The following is a 16,337-nucleotide window of genomic DNA, read 5'->3' as shown; positions in this document are numbered from 1 at the left end:
GGACTCCCGGGTTGCGTCCTGGGCTGTGACCCGTGCAGCTCCGCGGCGTCCGGGGAAATACGCTCGCGTCCCGGTTCTGGGAGTCAGGGGCGTCCCTACTGCGTGTGGGACCGCCGAAGTGTTGCAACAGAAACAGAAGGCATGTGAGACTTAATTACTTGGCCACACCGCTGTTGGTAGAGCAGTCAACAAGATTTGTGAGAGCATGAATAAGTCTTTAACAGCTGGTTTTAGGACGTCCTTTCAAGGTTTTGGGTGTGATGTGGAGGGAAACAAACATTCTAACTTTGAACACACACACACACACACCTCCCTCGCCCCACGCTGGGAATTGAGCCCAGATCCTTCTGCATGCTGGACAAGCTCTCAACTGCAGGGCTAAACCCTCACTCTCTCACCTCCTTTCCTAAGCTGCTTTTCTCTTTTCATCTGTGTGAACTGAGATAAGCAAACTTCGAAACACGCCAGCAGTTAAACTAGCAGCTGAACTTGGTTGCCCTCATCCATGGTGAACTTATATTTAGAAAAGCATTACAAATGACACATATTTGTCCAAAGATTGGTTAGCATGGCCTAGCCAAATCAGAGCATAAACGTAATCAGACTGGAAGGCAATTGTTGGTGAGCTCCCGGAACTGAGCTCACAGGTTGGCGCCCTTTGGCACCCTATGTAAATGATCTCATCCCATTATCTGTACTCTCGTGGGAAGGACTGAATGAGAAAAAGCCTGTGGGGTTACAGCTTCTGTGTGTAATAATTGTGTTTGTTATTTCTTTTGTATCGTTGGTGTTCTTTTTATGAACTGTCGCTTATTTCTTTGAGGTGACAGGGACTGCTTATCAAGTTCTACAGTTTGCACCTGTAGAATGATGTAGGCAGTAAATGTTTAAATTAGTGTGGATCAGAAATTGCTTCGATCTAGTTCAAGGTGTGTGTCAGCTAAACTCCGACCTTGTGGGACCGCTTACCACAACTGCCATTTGGAATAATATTGGTCAAGGAACTGCTCTAGTTGGCATGTCCCCTGGGTCATGTGAATTTTATTTTCTTACATAACTTTTATAGTAAGACGTCTTAAATCAACACACGAGGTCTCGCGATAAGCCTTACTCACAACACCAGCTGGAGAAACCAAGTTCTGGGTCACAACCCCCAGCTGTGGAGAGGAGGAACGGGAGGAAAGTGTGTCCTCTTTCCTGTCCATCCCTCGGATGAGACTGTGTACATGCTGAGTGACAAAGCAGATCTTTAAAAATGTTTTTACTTATTGGAGCTGGAGAGTTGGCTGCACTGTTAACAGCACTTGTTGCTCTTGCAGAGGACCTGGGTGCAATTCCCAACACCCACATGGTGACTCACCACTCTCTGTAACTTCTGTCCCAGGGGATCCAATGACCACTTTTGACTGTTATGCCCAGATCACGGAGTCCCCCCCCCCCAAAACCAACTAGGAGACTGTATACAGACTAGAGTTCTGTATGTAAAAGCAATGAGCCTTTATTCTTACACAAGTTTGCAAACTCGGTCTCTCCGTGTATCAAACGTATTGGAGTGATCGGAGAGAGTCCAGGGCTCAGTTAGAGTTAGGTTTTTATAGTAGCAAAGGTGGGGGTGAGGGATTTCTAAGGCTTAGGACCCCTGATTGGTGTTGGGCCCTTCCCCCTGGGATGTCAGTTTATTCCCTGCTGACCTTTGCTAGCAAGTACATCTTGCACCTCCTGGCCTAACTGCAAGCTCCTTGTTCCCCTTAGCCGTTTACTGATTAAGTCCGTCAATAACATGAACTTCCGAACCCTGGGTTTTTCCACAGTTCCACAAGCCGGTATATATAGACCACGTTTGCCCTTCAATAAACAGCATTCTCTTAGCACAAATGACCTGCTGTATGGTGTTTCTCTACGTCCTCAGCTCCTCCCTCACGACTTGGGACTGCGATAGTCCTGGTAGTCCTGGTAGTCCTGGTAGTGCTAGTAGTGCTGGCGCTACAGATTGGCTGACATTTGTCTAGGGATTCCTGGTGAGCATGAATTCAAAGGGTGAGATGAAAAGGGGGCTTTTGGGGGAGAGCCCTAAGCCTAAGAAGGGCCAGAGGCAAAAGTTTTACCCAGTTGAGGTGAAGCTCCTGTGACAGATTAACAAGAACATTTTTTAAGGAGCAGTGAGTTCGTTCTACCTTCCCTGAAGACTGAGGGTGGTATGGGATATGAAAATTCCAAGGAATGTTAAGAGCCTTAGGTAAAGTTTGAGAGATCTGGGAAGTAAACTCTGGGCTATTATCCAACTGATTCCAAACCGGGGGATGATTTCTCAGAGAACATCGGAAACTGTCTGGGCCCTCTTGTTAGTGGTAAGAAATGCTTCAATGCACTCAGACATGGTGTCCACCAAAATCAGGAGATGTTTAACTCATCTGACTGTGGGCATATGAGTAAAATCCAGCTGCCAGTCAGTTCCTGGGATCTGACTTTTGACAGATTTTACAAGAGGCAGTGATAGCTTTTAAGAACTCTAAGTCCTCAGGGGTGGGGTGGAGGTGAGCCTTGACAAAATGAAATAGAGCTTTGCTATTAGGATGAAAGAGCTGATGTAGTTAGAACAGAATTTACTGGGTATCAGGGGGTGTCTGCGAGAATGTGGACTGTACTGTATGAACCCCCTGAGGTGATTGAGGTAGGTTTGGGCTCTGGAATGCTGCTGTTCTAGCTGCTTGGTCAGCCTGGTTATTTCCCTTGGAAATAATGGAACTGTCTGTCTAATAAGACAATAGTGAATAATTCCTATAGCTTTGGAGAAATGGGAGGCTTTTAACAGGGCCACAATGTAACCAGAGTTAGTTATGGATCTTCCTTTCAGCCCACATTCCTTCCAGATAGCTTCGTGGGACAGGAGGATATGGAAGGTGTAGAAGGTGTGGTGGGCTGCGTTCCCAACGCCCGGCCCCCCACGTGGCTAGCTTTACACCCGAAATAACAACACACAAACTGTATTCTTTTAAACACTGCTTGGCCCATTAGCTTTATACTCTTATTGGCTAATTCTCACATCTTGATTAACCCATTTCTAATAATGTGTGTTGAACCACGAGGTGATGGCTTACCGGAAGGATCTTAACCTGTGTCCATCTTGGAGAGGAGAGCTATAGCATCTGCCTTACTTCCCTTCTTCCCAGCATTTTGTTCGGTCTAATCCGCCTATCTAAATTCTGCCCTATCAGGCCAAGCAGTTTTTTTTATTAATTAACCAATGAAAGCAACAGATAGACAGATGACTCTCCTCCATCAGAAAGGCATATTTGGAGTCTGTGTAAATATTTAAAGATTGTACCTTTGCTGACTGGAAGGCACAGGTAAGGACTATTAACTCAGCCTGCTGATTAGTGGTATAGGCAGGGAGTGCCTGTGCCTCCACCATCCCGGTATCTGACCGTATGGCATAGCCTGCTCTACGGGTCCTGGCACATAAAAGGAGCTGATGTGTACCAGGTATAAGTGGCCTGGGATGGTTTGCCCTGAGGGGAGGGGTGGGGCAGTAGATCCTCTAAGGTTTCTGGGAATAATTAATGTTAGGTTGAGGTAGATTTGAGATATTAAGAGGTGGGCAACATTGGAAAGTGAGTGTGGCACCTTCTTCTAGTGTCACCTGGAGGGAAAGAACTCAGGAAGGGGGTAAGGTTTGTAAGCTTTTGTAAGTTAAGAGGTGGAACAGATTGTGATGGGAGAAGACAGTAGTGGGTGACCCAAAAGTTAGTTTCTTTGACTCACGAATAAGAAGCTCAGCGGTCACTAAAGCACATATGCAGGGTGCCCAGCCCTGAGTGGTGAGGTCCAGATTCTTTGACAGGTAGCTACAGGTGCAAAGAAAGGTCCCAGCTGATGTCCTAGGAACCCAAGGGCATATCCCTCCTTCTCTGATACATAGAGGGAGAAAGGATGATTTAAATCTAGGAGATGAAGATCTGCGGTCTGGATAAGGGCTTGGTGGAGTCTCTGGAAGAGTTTAGTAATGGGATGGAGAAGGGGCTCATGCAGAGAGCTAAGAGCTGCCTCATATAAGGGGCGGGCAAGGAGAGAAAAAGAGGGGATCCAGGAATGCAGGAAGCCAGCTATTCCTAGGAATGATAAAACCTTTTCTTTCATGGAAGGAACTGCAAGGGACTGAATTAGCTTTTTTGTGGCTATGGTAATAGCTTTTTGGGTTGGGGTAATAGTTAATCCCAAGTCAATGACGTGAGAGTTAGACAGTTGGGCCTTAATAGGTGAGATTCTGTAGCCCCTTTTGAACAGGAAATTTAAAAGAGCAGAGGCTTCAGTTTTGCTGATCTCCAAGGATGGATTGCAAAGTAAAATATCATCTGCATACTGTATGATTTTAGACTTAGGGAGAGACAGTGAAAGAAGATCAGAAGCTAAAACCTGACCAATCAGGTGTGGACTGTCCCGGAATTCCTGGGGAAGGATGGTCCAGGTGAGCTGTGTCTCAGGTGAGTGTCAGGGTCAGTCCAGGTGAAAGCAAAGATGTTTTGAGATTGAGAGCTGAGAAGAATAGAGAAAAAAAGCTTCCTTGAGATCTAGAACTGAGAAATGGGAGGTTCCTGGAGAAACAGTGGAAAGAAGTGTGTAAGGGTTAGGCACTACAGGATGAAGAGGGACCACTGCACAGTTAATGAGCTGGAGGTCTTGAATCAGGTGATAGATTCCATTAGGATTTTTAACAGCAAGTGTAGGGGTATTAAAGGGAGAAGAGGTGGGGCGAAGTAGCTTTTTTCTTAAAAGATCAGAGATAATAGGCATAAATCCCCTAAGTCTCTGGTGAGAGAGGGGGTACTGAGCTTGAGTAATGTACTTAGTAGGATCTTGTAATTGGATAACAATGGGGGGAATGGTGTTTAGCAACAGAGGGGTTTGAGGTGTCCCATACTTGGGGGTTTACCTGAGAGGCTGGAAGAGGAAAAGACATTGAGGCTGGGAGATTGGGAGGCTAAAAGAAGGACGAGGGGAGCTGCTGGTGAGTGTGAAGTAAGGTGAATGGAAGGTGCAAATGAAATGGAAGCTCCTACTTCTGCTAAAAAATCTCTTCCCATAAGAGGTACTGGGCAGGTTGGCATGACTAAAAATAAATGAGATAAATATCCCTTAAAACACAGTTAAGTAGTAGGGTCTGCTGAGGTAGATAAGGCTGTCCCCTTACCACGACAATAGGGAAACTAGAAGGGGAGTTAGGCCCCCAGAGTTCCCTCAGTACTATGTGGGTCCGGTGTCCAAGAGAAAGGAGATGGGCTGTCCTGATACCATGATATTTACCTGTGGCTCCCTATTACAGATGATGGTTGTGGTTGGGTCAAAGGAGCCCTGGAATCCTCACTCATCCATGGCCAGATCTAGAAGGTCAACTTGGGAATTCCTCGCATGGTACACCTTAAAAACAAACTCTAAGACTTCTGCCTGCAGGGTCAAGGGGCCTTTCTCCAAATGTCTAAGTTTAGCCTTAATGTTAAGGTAGCCCTGAGGGGGAAAAAATGAGTCATGAGGAACTGTCTGACTTCTGCGGTTTCTGGATCTATTGTAACCGAGCTTTAATGAGGTGTTCCAAAAATGCGGAAGGAATGACCTCTGAGAGCTCATTATAGTTTACTGACTTGAGGGAAGCCTTGCGGAGACCTGCAAGAAGGCAAGTCAAAAACCAGTCCCTAGCTAAAATCCCACCTGGAGTGTGATAGTCCCAGTGAGGTTCCTGCTCAGGGACTGCCTCTGCCCCTCGAGGGTGGGTTGCATGTATTTGGTGAATCTTGTCTGCATGTAGTCTGGCCTGCTCCCAAACTCGCCTGCGCTCTTCAGAAAGTAGGTTATTAGATAAGATCATATAGATGTCATGAAAGGTAAGATTATAAGACTGTGTAATGTATTGGAATTGTTTTCACGAAAGTGGTAGAATTAGGCATATAGGACCCCAGTTTTTGTTCTATATGGGAGAGTTCTGAGAGGGAGAAAGAAATATGTACCCTAATAATCCATCTACGCCGGCCACCTCTTGCAACAGGAGAACTGCCGTGGACTTGGCTTGGTCAGGGTTGGGTGCCATAGCAGCACATGAACGTGTAAGAGGAGGGGTAAAGGTGGGTGCCAGAGCTGAGCAACTGCTGCAGACAGGCACAGGAGAGGAAGAATGATCCAGAGGGACTGATGGAGTAGTTAGGGGGGGCTGAAGAGCAAGCAGAGGAAGGTGGCAAGGCAGCAGGGAGTAAAGGAGCGGGATTGTCTGTTGAGGTCACGAAGGTGTGGATTCCTTGGCAGGGTCCAGAGCAGTAGCTGAAGGAACAAGGGTAGGAACTGGAGGGATGGTGGTAGGAGCTGAAGAAACAGAAGGGGCTGAAGGAATGGCAGTAGAAGCTGAAGGAACAGGGGTGGGAGCTGAAGAAACAGTGGTAGCTTCCCACTGAGGTTGAAACGGTAGGGGTTTGTTAGCTGGGTCCAGAGCAGAAGTGGAGGGTTCTTCCGGTACAGATGGCATAGCCAGGAATATGTAGCAGGCAAAAAACTTGCAAGGACAGAGGACTTAGGCTTAGAGCTTAGCTAGTAAAAGGCTTGGATGTAAGGAAACTCCTTCCGTTTGCCCATGTGCTGACAGTAGTTAGAAAGCTCCCGTAAAACATCAGGATCAAAGGTGCCATTTTAGATTGCCATCTAAATTATAACGAGGCCATTTTTTTTGAACAAAGATGGACAAGTGTGAGAATCTGTACATAGGGCATTGAGGCTGGGGTTTTAGAACCTCTAAAAGGTGTCCCAGAGGAGAGGCTGAATTAATGGGCTTGGATGACTTGTTACCCATAGCCGAAACCATGAAAACCCACAAAAATGGCGACATCACAAGGCCTACAGCAAGACGTAGGGTGTGAAACACCACAGGACCAGTGGGAGAGCATCTTCTGCCCCCAGGTGGGATGCTACAGCCTGACTGGATCCGGTCGGGGTGACTCAGAAGCCAGAGAGGCCAGAGGCCACTCCAAGCAGCCTTTTATAGCGGAGAAGAAAAAAAAGAAAAAAAAAGGAAAAAAGAGAAAGAAGAATCTGAGGTACCCTGGGCCCCGGTTGTGGGACGACTTGCCCTGGGCCATCCAAACACAATTTTAGCTAAGGGAAGCAATCCAAAGATGAATGTCAGTGAAGAGCTCAACTATCCGTGGTTGGGGGCTATACCCCCATTTCTAGGAACACCAGAAGATTGCTGGAGATCAGTGGTCAATTCCTAGGGTTCGGAGAAACACTTAAGCTGACTAGAATGGGGGAAACTCACCAATTGAAGCTGGTATTGTGTGGAGATATTGCACTCGGGCATATGGAACATGTGGCTGTTATGGAAAAAATACCTGGTTCCGGATGGATCCCAACCCCGGGAGAGGAGCTCAGGACAGGAGAGCTACCCCAGTCTCACAGCACCAATGAAATTACCTGGCGCAAGTGAGAAGGAACCACAAAAGATGCAACAAACCCACTTAGGAGATTATTAGAGGGGGTGTGTACAGGCCTGGGGAATCGATGTACAGAGAAAGAGAAAGATGTCGCATCCAGCTTTTTAAAAGCTGCCTAGCTCATGCACACAGGGGATGGCATGACTACATCATCCTTTCCCCCTCTCTGTCTCTCTCTCTCTCTCTCTCTCTCTCTCTCTCTCTCTCTCTCTCTGAGGCAGTTTCTGTATCTCCCTTTTCCCTTTTGCCAGAGTTAAGGAGGGTGACATCCTTTTTAGGGAGTAAGAACTTTCTCCAAGCAACCTGAGGGAATGGGAGCTTTATCTGAATGCCTGACCTTGGGAAAAGGACTTTTGTAGTTTTATCTCTGTTAAGTATGAGCATTAGAAAACAACAGTTTTTCAATTAAAGTTTTTCTTAGTATCAATACAAAAAATTTTATGACTCGGTTTATCCAAACAGCTTAAGATTAGCAGAATTATCAAAGACAAAGAGGCTAGACATACTTCCTTAAGTCTGAATGGACCTTGAGTAAAGAGAGACAATTTTAAGTCATTGACTTTCAATATTTTAACACTTTGACCTTTTAATATAGTTTTCTATGTTGTGGTGACTCCCTATTACAAATTTTTTCCCACTGTTATTTTACAACTGCAATTTTGCCATTGTTATGAATCTGAATGCAAACATACGACATGCAGGTGATCCTAGGCTACCCCTGTAAGATGTTTTGTTTTGTTTTGTTTTTTAACCACCAAAGGGTCGAGACTCAGTGGGCTGAGAAACTGTTTTAAGCCCTTTGCCAGACTGCTTAGGTCATTGTTTTGCTGCATTACAAGAAATGAACAACCCAGTTTCTGGTTAACATTTTGTGCTTTTGGCTATAACCCTAATTTTTAGCTTTTTATTAAGTTCAAACTGTTAAGTTTTTTTGGACCAACAAACCTCTCCACTGTTGCAATAATTCAAATTAGACCAAATCAGACCAAATTAAAAGGCCCAGGTGTAGTGGATACCAGCACTCCTGGGTAGCACCTGGGAAAACACGGAGAGGGGGAAAGGAGAACCAGAATGACCGCCAGAGAGGGAAAAGGGAACACCATGAGTTTATTCTCGGGGGGGGGGGCAGTTTAATAGACTGTAGGAGTGGTTTTGACTTTCCCTGGGGAGAGGTCACTGTTTGGTGGGCTTTCTTGGGGATAGAGTTTGGATTGAGGCAACTCCCAGGGGAGGTGGCTTGAAATGGAGTTTTCTGTCCAACATTCCAAAATGGATTCTAGGGGCTGGGGTGAAACCCCCAACTAAACATTCTAGACTCTTTGTATAAAGGGGTGTTAGGGAGCTGAAGTGATGCTTCCAACCAAACATTCCAGATTCTTTGGATAAAGGGGCACTGGCTCAAGTCTAGCTACTTCCTATGGGTAGGGGGTGATGTGGGAGAGGGGAGAGTTGGGCTCTTGCTCAGCGAAAGGTGTGACTGAAGAGGCATTCAGTATACTGCCATCTTGGAGATGTCAGGCAGCTGTTCCTTGAGGGAGATGAGAAGGCATGTGGCTAGGAGAAAAAATATTGTTATTTCATGTCATGTTTGTACTGACAAAGATGAGTGTGCCAGGAAGAAGAGCAGATAGGCCCTTTATTGTGGCATCTTGGAAAACTGGAGGATGGAAGGTCCTAACTGCTGGACAGACCAACTATCCTGAATAGGTTCCCACTTGAACCTGGAGAGATGGTACCAGCATGGGTGTCTCAGAAGCTTGGCAGCCAAGGGGGTGGTGAGGATTACCATGTGAGGTCCTGTCCATCGAGGTTCAAGAGACCTAGGAACTAGCTGTTTGAGGAGTACTCTGTCCCCTGGGGAGAGTGGGGCAGGTTCAGGGGCCTTTGAGTCCACTGGTGTGGGGTTATGGAGACAGCTGTCGGCATGTAAATTGAGAAGGGACCTCAGAAGGAAAAAGTAGGGTAGGTACCCCATCAGTGGAGGAGTTTGGGCTGGACGGTAGTGATTAAGGAGTAAGGGCCTGCCATAGAATATAAAAAAAATAGCTTTTATTAAAAAAAGAATAAGGTTAGGGATGTAATTCAGGGGTTGCGTGCTTGCCTAGCATGCACACTGCTCTGGGTTTGACCCCAGAACATAAAGCAATAAATAATAATAATAATAATAATAATAATAATAATAATAATAATAAATAAAAGGCTGGGCGGTGGTGGCGCACGCCTTTAATCCCAGCACTCGGGAGGCAGAGGCAGGCGGATCTCTGTGAGTTCGAGACCAGCCTGGTCTACAGAGCTAGTTTGAGGACAGGCTCCAAAGCCACAGAGAAACCCTGTCTCGAAAAACCAGAAAAAAAATTAATAATAATAGAATAAAAGGTAGAAAATAGTATACCAAGAAATCACCCATGTGCTCCTCTAGCTAAGATAATTATTGAACCATTTTTTAGCTGCAAAAATCAATTTCTTAGAATATTAATTGGAAAAGCTATTTTTTTCCTAGCCATTGTCTCAACAAACCCCAAAAATAATAAAGATGGATAATGAATCTGGATATGTTAATAAAGCATTTCAGCAGTTTTATGTCCAATAGAATATCGAGCATAAGACTGATATTCCTTATAATTCTCAAGGGCAAGGAATTGTGGAGCATGCTTATAGCTTCTTGAAAACAAAACTTCAAAAGATAAAAACAGGACAATTATATCCTCAAACACCACATGATGCCTTAAACCATGTACTGTTTATGCTAAACTTCTTGAATATGGATGTCAATGAGCGATCAGCAACAGACAGATTAGGGCATAATGGCACAAAAGCGACCTTCACTAAAGCAAGGTTGAAAGACCCTTACACTGGAAGATGAAAAGGGCCTGACCCTGTATTAATTTGGGGTCAAGGATATATCTGTTTTTTCACAGGATGAGGATCAAGTGAGATGGCTTCCAGAATGCCTGTTTTGATGTATCCAGCAGAAGAACACCAGACCTGATGACATCGGAGTTACTAACGCCCCCATGGAAGAGTCAGAATGCCACCTTTCCTAACCTCACAGAGACCTGCTGCCACCATTCTACACAGCAGATGCCATTCTGCATTGCAGGACGCTGGGCTGCTTCCAGACACTTGGGACCCACACAGCTACTGAGACCTTGCTGCAACGGTCACAATAATTACAACTTGCTACACTCTGAATCCTGTTTTCCTTGAAGCCGGACTAGAAATACAGAACTGAGATTACCAATGAGGTATTGGCTGTTGAAATTTGCTGTTGAAATGTTAAGAGAGCCTGAGAACTGAGTTCTCAATTTTCCCCTCAGGAGAAAAAGGGACTGAAAGCCCTCTTCAGATAAGAGGAAAGCCTAAAAGTTTTTTCTGATGATCAGAGACTGGGACAGTTGCTTGAAACCAGCATTGCATTTGGACTCTCACCCATTACAAAAATCTTTTCTTGTCTTTTGGCTAGAATGGATTTAAGAGAATCGTGATTTGTTAAGTTGTGTTATGATATTGAGCTGTTAATGCTTTAGTTCGCTATTAGATGTTAATGATTAGAAAATGTTTAGAACTTGTCTAAGGAAAGTTTGATACCAGTAATGTTTACTTCAAGATGTTAATGATTAGAAAATTTCAGAACTTGTCCAAGAAAAATTTGACACTAGCAATGTCTACTTTAAGATGTTAATGTTAATGATTAGAAAGTGTTTAGAACTTGTCTAAAAAAAGTTTAACACTATCAATGAATTCTTGAATTTTATATGTTAAGACCAATTTAGAGTTTGATATAGGTGAATACTCTAGACTAGTTCCAAACCAGTGCTGTAAAACACTGGATACTGATGGAAGGACAGGAGCACAGTCCCCAGAAACCATGGATACGTGAGAGTTCTGTCCACTTATTCCCATGCTGGCAAAAGTTTTCAAGGTCCTAGAGGATGGAAAATTCAAGAGTTCCCTCCAGTGGTTATCAAGTCCCATTGTCAATGTAATATCGAGGGTGCATATCGATCTTAGTGCATAGAGAGATTAGCCATTCAGAATAGATGGTATCCAACAGTCCCAATTTATAAAGATTTTGTAAAAGGCAGCCCAGGGAGCAATAAAGGATCATGCTTTGAATTGCAAGAGCCCATTTTTACAAGTCCATGTCAAGTTTTGGGACTCAGTGTCTACCACAATGCATCCACCGTGATAAGACTCTTGAGTCAAAACTGGAGGGGTATGAGAAATACGTGGGTAGAGGTATCTGCCCCACACAATCTCACCTCGCCGCTTGTGGGGTTGGGTGCCTGGCACAACCATGACTTCAACAGGACAGCCCCCAAATCCTATGGGTCCTGGACCCTAAGGGCATGAACTTGAAAAAGGGGAGTTCACGCCAATCTTAGCCTGGCAGAGAGCACGGACAAAAAAAGCATTTCCAACATGTAGCCCTGGGCCAGTGGGAAAAATACCCCCACCAGTGGGTTCTCCAAATGTTAAGTTTTTCTGGACCAACAAACCTCTCTGCCAAGACAATAATCGAAATTAGACCAAATCAGATCAAATTTAAAAAGGCCCAGGTTTAGTGGATGCCAGCGCTCCCGGGTGTCCCCAGGGCAAACATGGAGGGGGGGAAGCAGAAACAGAACAACTGCTGGAGAGGGAAAAGGGGAGACCACATGTTCATCCTCTGGGGGGCAGTTTAAATGGCCTGTGGGAGCGGTCTTGACCTTCCCTGGGGAGGGGTAACTGTTTGGTAGGCATTCTTGGAGTTGGAGTTTGGACTGAGGCAACTCCCAGAGGAGGTGGCTTGAAAAGGAGTTTTCTACCCAACATTCCGAAATGGATGCCAGGGGGCTGGGGTGAAGCCCCCAACTAAACACAAACATTAACAATATAACACATTTTATAAGCACAACTGTCCCATAGTCTAAACTGTTTTTTTTTAATTAAAATCTCTTAAATGTCTTCCTGCAATATCAAAAACAAAGTACCTCTTTCGCTCCATTTTCGACAACATATACATAGCCTGTCTTTTAGATATCTGCCTGCTCTGTTTCACTGTAGCTGGCACTTCTGGTGGCTATCACCTGGCACTGGCATTTCTAAAACTGTTAAGGTTTATTCTTACAACTGCACATTCTTTGGGACTCTAGCCCTGCCACATATTTGTAAACCTCAGCTGTTGCTGTTTCCTGTGATCCCTTTGTGTCTGTATAACCATTATCACCTGGCTGACTCTTACATTAACGAAGTCTAGCTGACAGAACTAGGTACATTTTTTGAGTATAAAAACATTGAGGTGGCCGGGCAGTGGTGGCGCACGTCTTTAATCCCAAACTCAGGAGGCAGAGGCAGGCGGATCTCTGGGAGTTCGAGGCCAGCCTGGTCTACAAGAGCTAGTTCTGGGACGGGCACCAAAGCTACAAAAAACAAAAAATAAAAAAAAAACCATTGAGGTGCAGCTTTAATAATTTAAATCATATATATGTATATTATATATATATATATATATATTAAACCTTGTTTTTAGAATGGGACATGAGTCAATAGTCATCATGCAAAAATCTATCCCAATCCAAACTATCTTGAAGAATCCCCTGACACAATGACTAGGGGAAGAAAACAAAGTAAAACAATAAAAATTTTTAAAAATTGGGCTTGGTTTATGTGAACATTCTGTAGCTTCAGGTATATAAGCTTATTTTGTTAGAAATGGTCAAAATTCTGTTAAAATTAAAATAAATCTGTTAAAAGTTAACTAGTAACACTGGCATTTGATAACTTAAAAATCTATGCATGGGTAATTTTAAGGAAACCATAGGCATGATTCCATTAAGAACTCAGGTTTTGCACAGCAATGGATGGAAGAGGATAATTTATCTAATTTTGAATGTTGAATGGTTGATATTTTATCACGTGAGACCTGAACATACAAATCCAAATTGTTATGTGATCATCTTTGCTTAGAAAACAATATTATTAGCAGTGGGGCATCAAAGGATAGTTGTTTTTTTTTTCATAAAGTTTTAACTGATTGGAAGAACTGCCCATGAGAAACAAAATCTTGATATAGCTTTTATTTCTCTGCCTCTAACTGAACTTCTAAACTTCCATAAGAATGCAACTGGGAATTTTTTTGCTGGTTATACTGGAAAGCATGAGCTCCTGTAACAAAACAAAACAAAACCTGAGTTCTTAAATTAATTAATGTTATGTTCCTACTTGGCTAGTGCTATGTAATTATCCTTCTGTAAACTGTGTGAATATATGTCGCTATGGTTGGTTTAATAAACAAGCTAATTGGCCAATAGCTGAACAAGATAAAATTAGGTGGGAAAGCCAAACTGAGAAGGATGGGATGGGGAAGGGTGGAGTCAGGGGAGTTGCCAGCCAGATGGAGAATGAGTCAGACACAGAAAACGGGATATAGGTAAAAGCCACAAGGGGAGCACATAGATTAATAGAAATGGGATAAGTTGTAAGAGCTAGTTAGTAATAAGCCTGAGCTATTGGCCAAGCATGTATAATTTATATTAAGTCTCTGAGTCAGTTATTAGGGAAGCAGCTGCCAGTTATTTGGGAGCAGGCAGTTGGGACAAACAACTTCAGTCAACAGACTAGTCTATGATACCCAATTTTTGTTCAAATGTCAGTCTAGATGTTGCTGTGAAGGTATTTTAAAGATGTATTTTATCATTTAAATCAATGGGCTTCCAGAAAAGTATATGACCTACCCTTCACAATGTGGGCAATTCATTATCAATTGAAGTTTTGGGGAAAACAAACAAACAACTGAGAGGTGGGGAAGAAGATGCAATCTTGCTTCCATATTGCCCACGGTCTCCAGTCACCTCAGTTCTCCCCTGACATTCCAGCTGCTGGTGTGTCAAAGACTTTGGGCCTGCTAATTTCTTTAACCCCACCCCCACTATTTGCATATCAAGTTACTTTTGTTTCTCTGGAATACCTTGGCTAATTATAAAGCTATTATAAAACCATATAGTAACTTTTGCATTAGAGAAGAAAAACACAAACAAGCACATTTCAACTTCAGAAACTGTTTTTCACTTGAATAAAGCATAATTCAACAATTCATATTGGAATTTAGTTCTGTCTCCCACCTGTCTGTGTGCTTCCCCCCTCGTGTCTGTGTGTCTGTGTATGTATCTGTGTCTCTGTGTCTGGGTCTCTGTGTGTGTGTCTGTGTCACTGTGTGTGTGTGTGTGTGTGTGCCTGTGTGTCTGTGTTTCTGTGTGTGTGTGTATCTGTGTGTGTTGCTGTTTGTGTGTGTATTGGAGCTCAAACCTAAGGCCTCAAAAATTCTAGGCAAGTTCTCTACCATTGAGCTCAGCTTATATTTAGCAAGTCCATTTCGATCATCATTAGATAACTTATCTATTATTCATATCTCTGTGATACAAAACTATCCTCATCTATTCTGCTCACCAGTGAGAGAGCACAAACAACAGCAGCCTTGGACTCTGAGGTGAAGCCGCTCAACAAATTCTCTTCACAGCCATGGCTGCTGCTGCGTCTCCTCTTCTCTTGACGCCACTGGAGAATCTGAAAGCAAAGCATTGAAGACAAATGAAGGGTGGGAGAGCAAATGTGGGGGCTCTGCTGAGGCCTGGGTGCAAGTAACAGGCAGAGCAGAACAGCCTGGCTCTCTTGAAGTTTGTAGTCTTTAAGCTGATGTGGTTGCTTTGAAATAAACAAACAAGGCCGGCCTCAATCTCGTTACATAACCCGGGTCAGCCTCAAACTTGTGATCTCCTTGCCTCAGCCTCCTGTACTGAATTACAGGTATGCCCCACCATGTCCAGCTCAACCTGATAGAATTTTAACTACTGGAGTGTAAAATTTCAATAATTAAACGGACAAAAATTCAAGCACTAGCCACATCACTATGCATTATCATTTCCTCTGTGAACAGGGAGGTTACGCAATAGGAGAGAACTCTCTTGTGCCTCTCTTCCACTCCCATTGTGGGCAGCAGCTTCCTCCTCCCTTCTGCCACTTCTGGAAGTCAGGATGGTGATGAAGAAAGAGCGTGACTGTCATTCTGGACCCCAAAATTCAAAGCAGTCTCTTCACTGGGACAGGACCCTTTCAAGAGCAGAGAAGACTGACGCCATGACACCTTACGACATGACTCTGAGAACACCAACTAGAGTCTCCTTAGCAACCGCAAAGCCCATCTCAGTGCTCGACTTCTGTCACCCTGCCACTCTGTCACCCTGCCACTCCGTCAGTCACCCTGCCACTCCGTCACCCTGCCACAGATCATGCTCATAGCAAGAGCACCACAGACACAGACAGCCTTGTTCTCACAGTGGTCCTGCCTACTCCCACAGGACTGTCAAAGAATGCTATTCATGATTCACTTCGACTAGAAACACTTCACTGCTTTTTGCTAAACGCCTTAAGAGGACCAATGTCCTTATTTTTCAGGCATTTCTGAGAAAGAGGACTTTCACTGTGGAAGCCTCACGGGGACACAGAAGGCAAGATGGGCACAAATCACATTCAGATGGGGAAGTGCTGAGTTTTGATGAAGCAAAACCTTTTAAACTTTTGGTCTCTCTACTTTCTGGGAGACCAGCAGTGTAACTCACTAATATCATGTACAGTTAGCTACAGAGCAGGCCCTGAATTCAGCCCCTAGCATCAGAAAAAGGTAATGCGGAGAGATCTAATTCCTGTAATAAAATATAAGTTCTGATGTCAAAGGCTGTTTCTCAAAAAAAAAAATAATAAAACAAAACTAAATATGACTTTACAATAGTGTGAGAATAGGCTTTGCTGGCTCATACCTGCAGTATAAGCACTTTGGAGGCTGAGGAGAGAGGAGAGAGTCTGAGGCCTCCCCCAGTGCTGAGTGCATTC

This window comes from Microtus oregoni, unplaced genomic scaffold (genome assembly GCF_018167655.1).
Source record: "Microtus oregoni isolate MIOR12 unplaced genomic scaffold, Mior012 000009F_ref0000495, whole genome shotgun sequence".
Lineage (NCBI taxonomy): Eukaryota > Metazoa > Chordata > Mammalia > Rodentia > Cricetidae > Microtus > Microtus oregoni.
The sequence above is the reverse complement of the archived record's forward strand: the minus strand, read 5'-3'. Positions refer to the sequence as shown.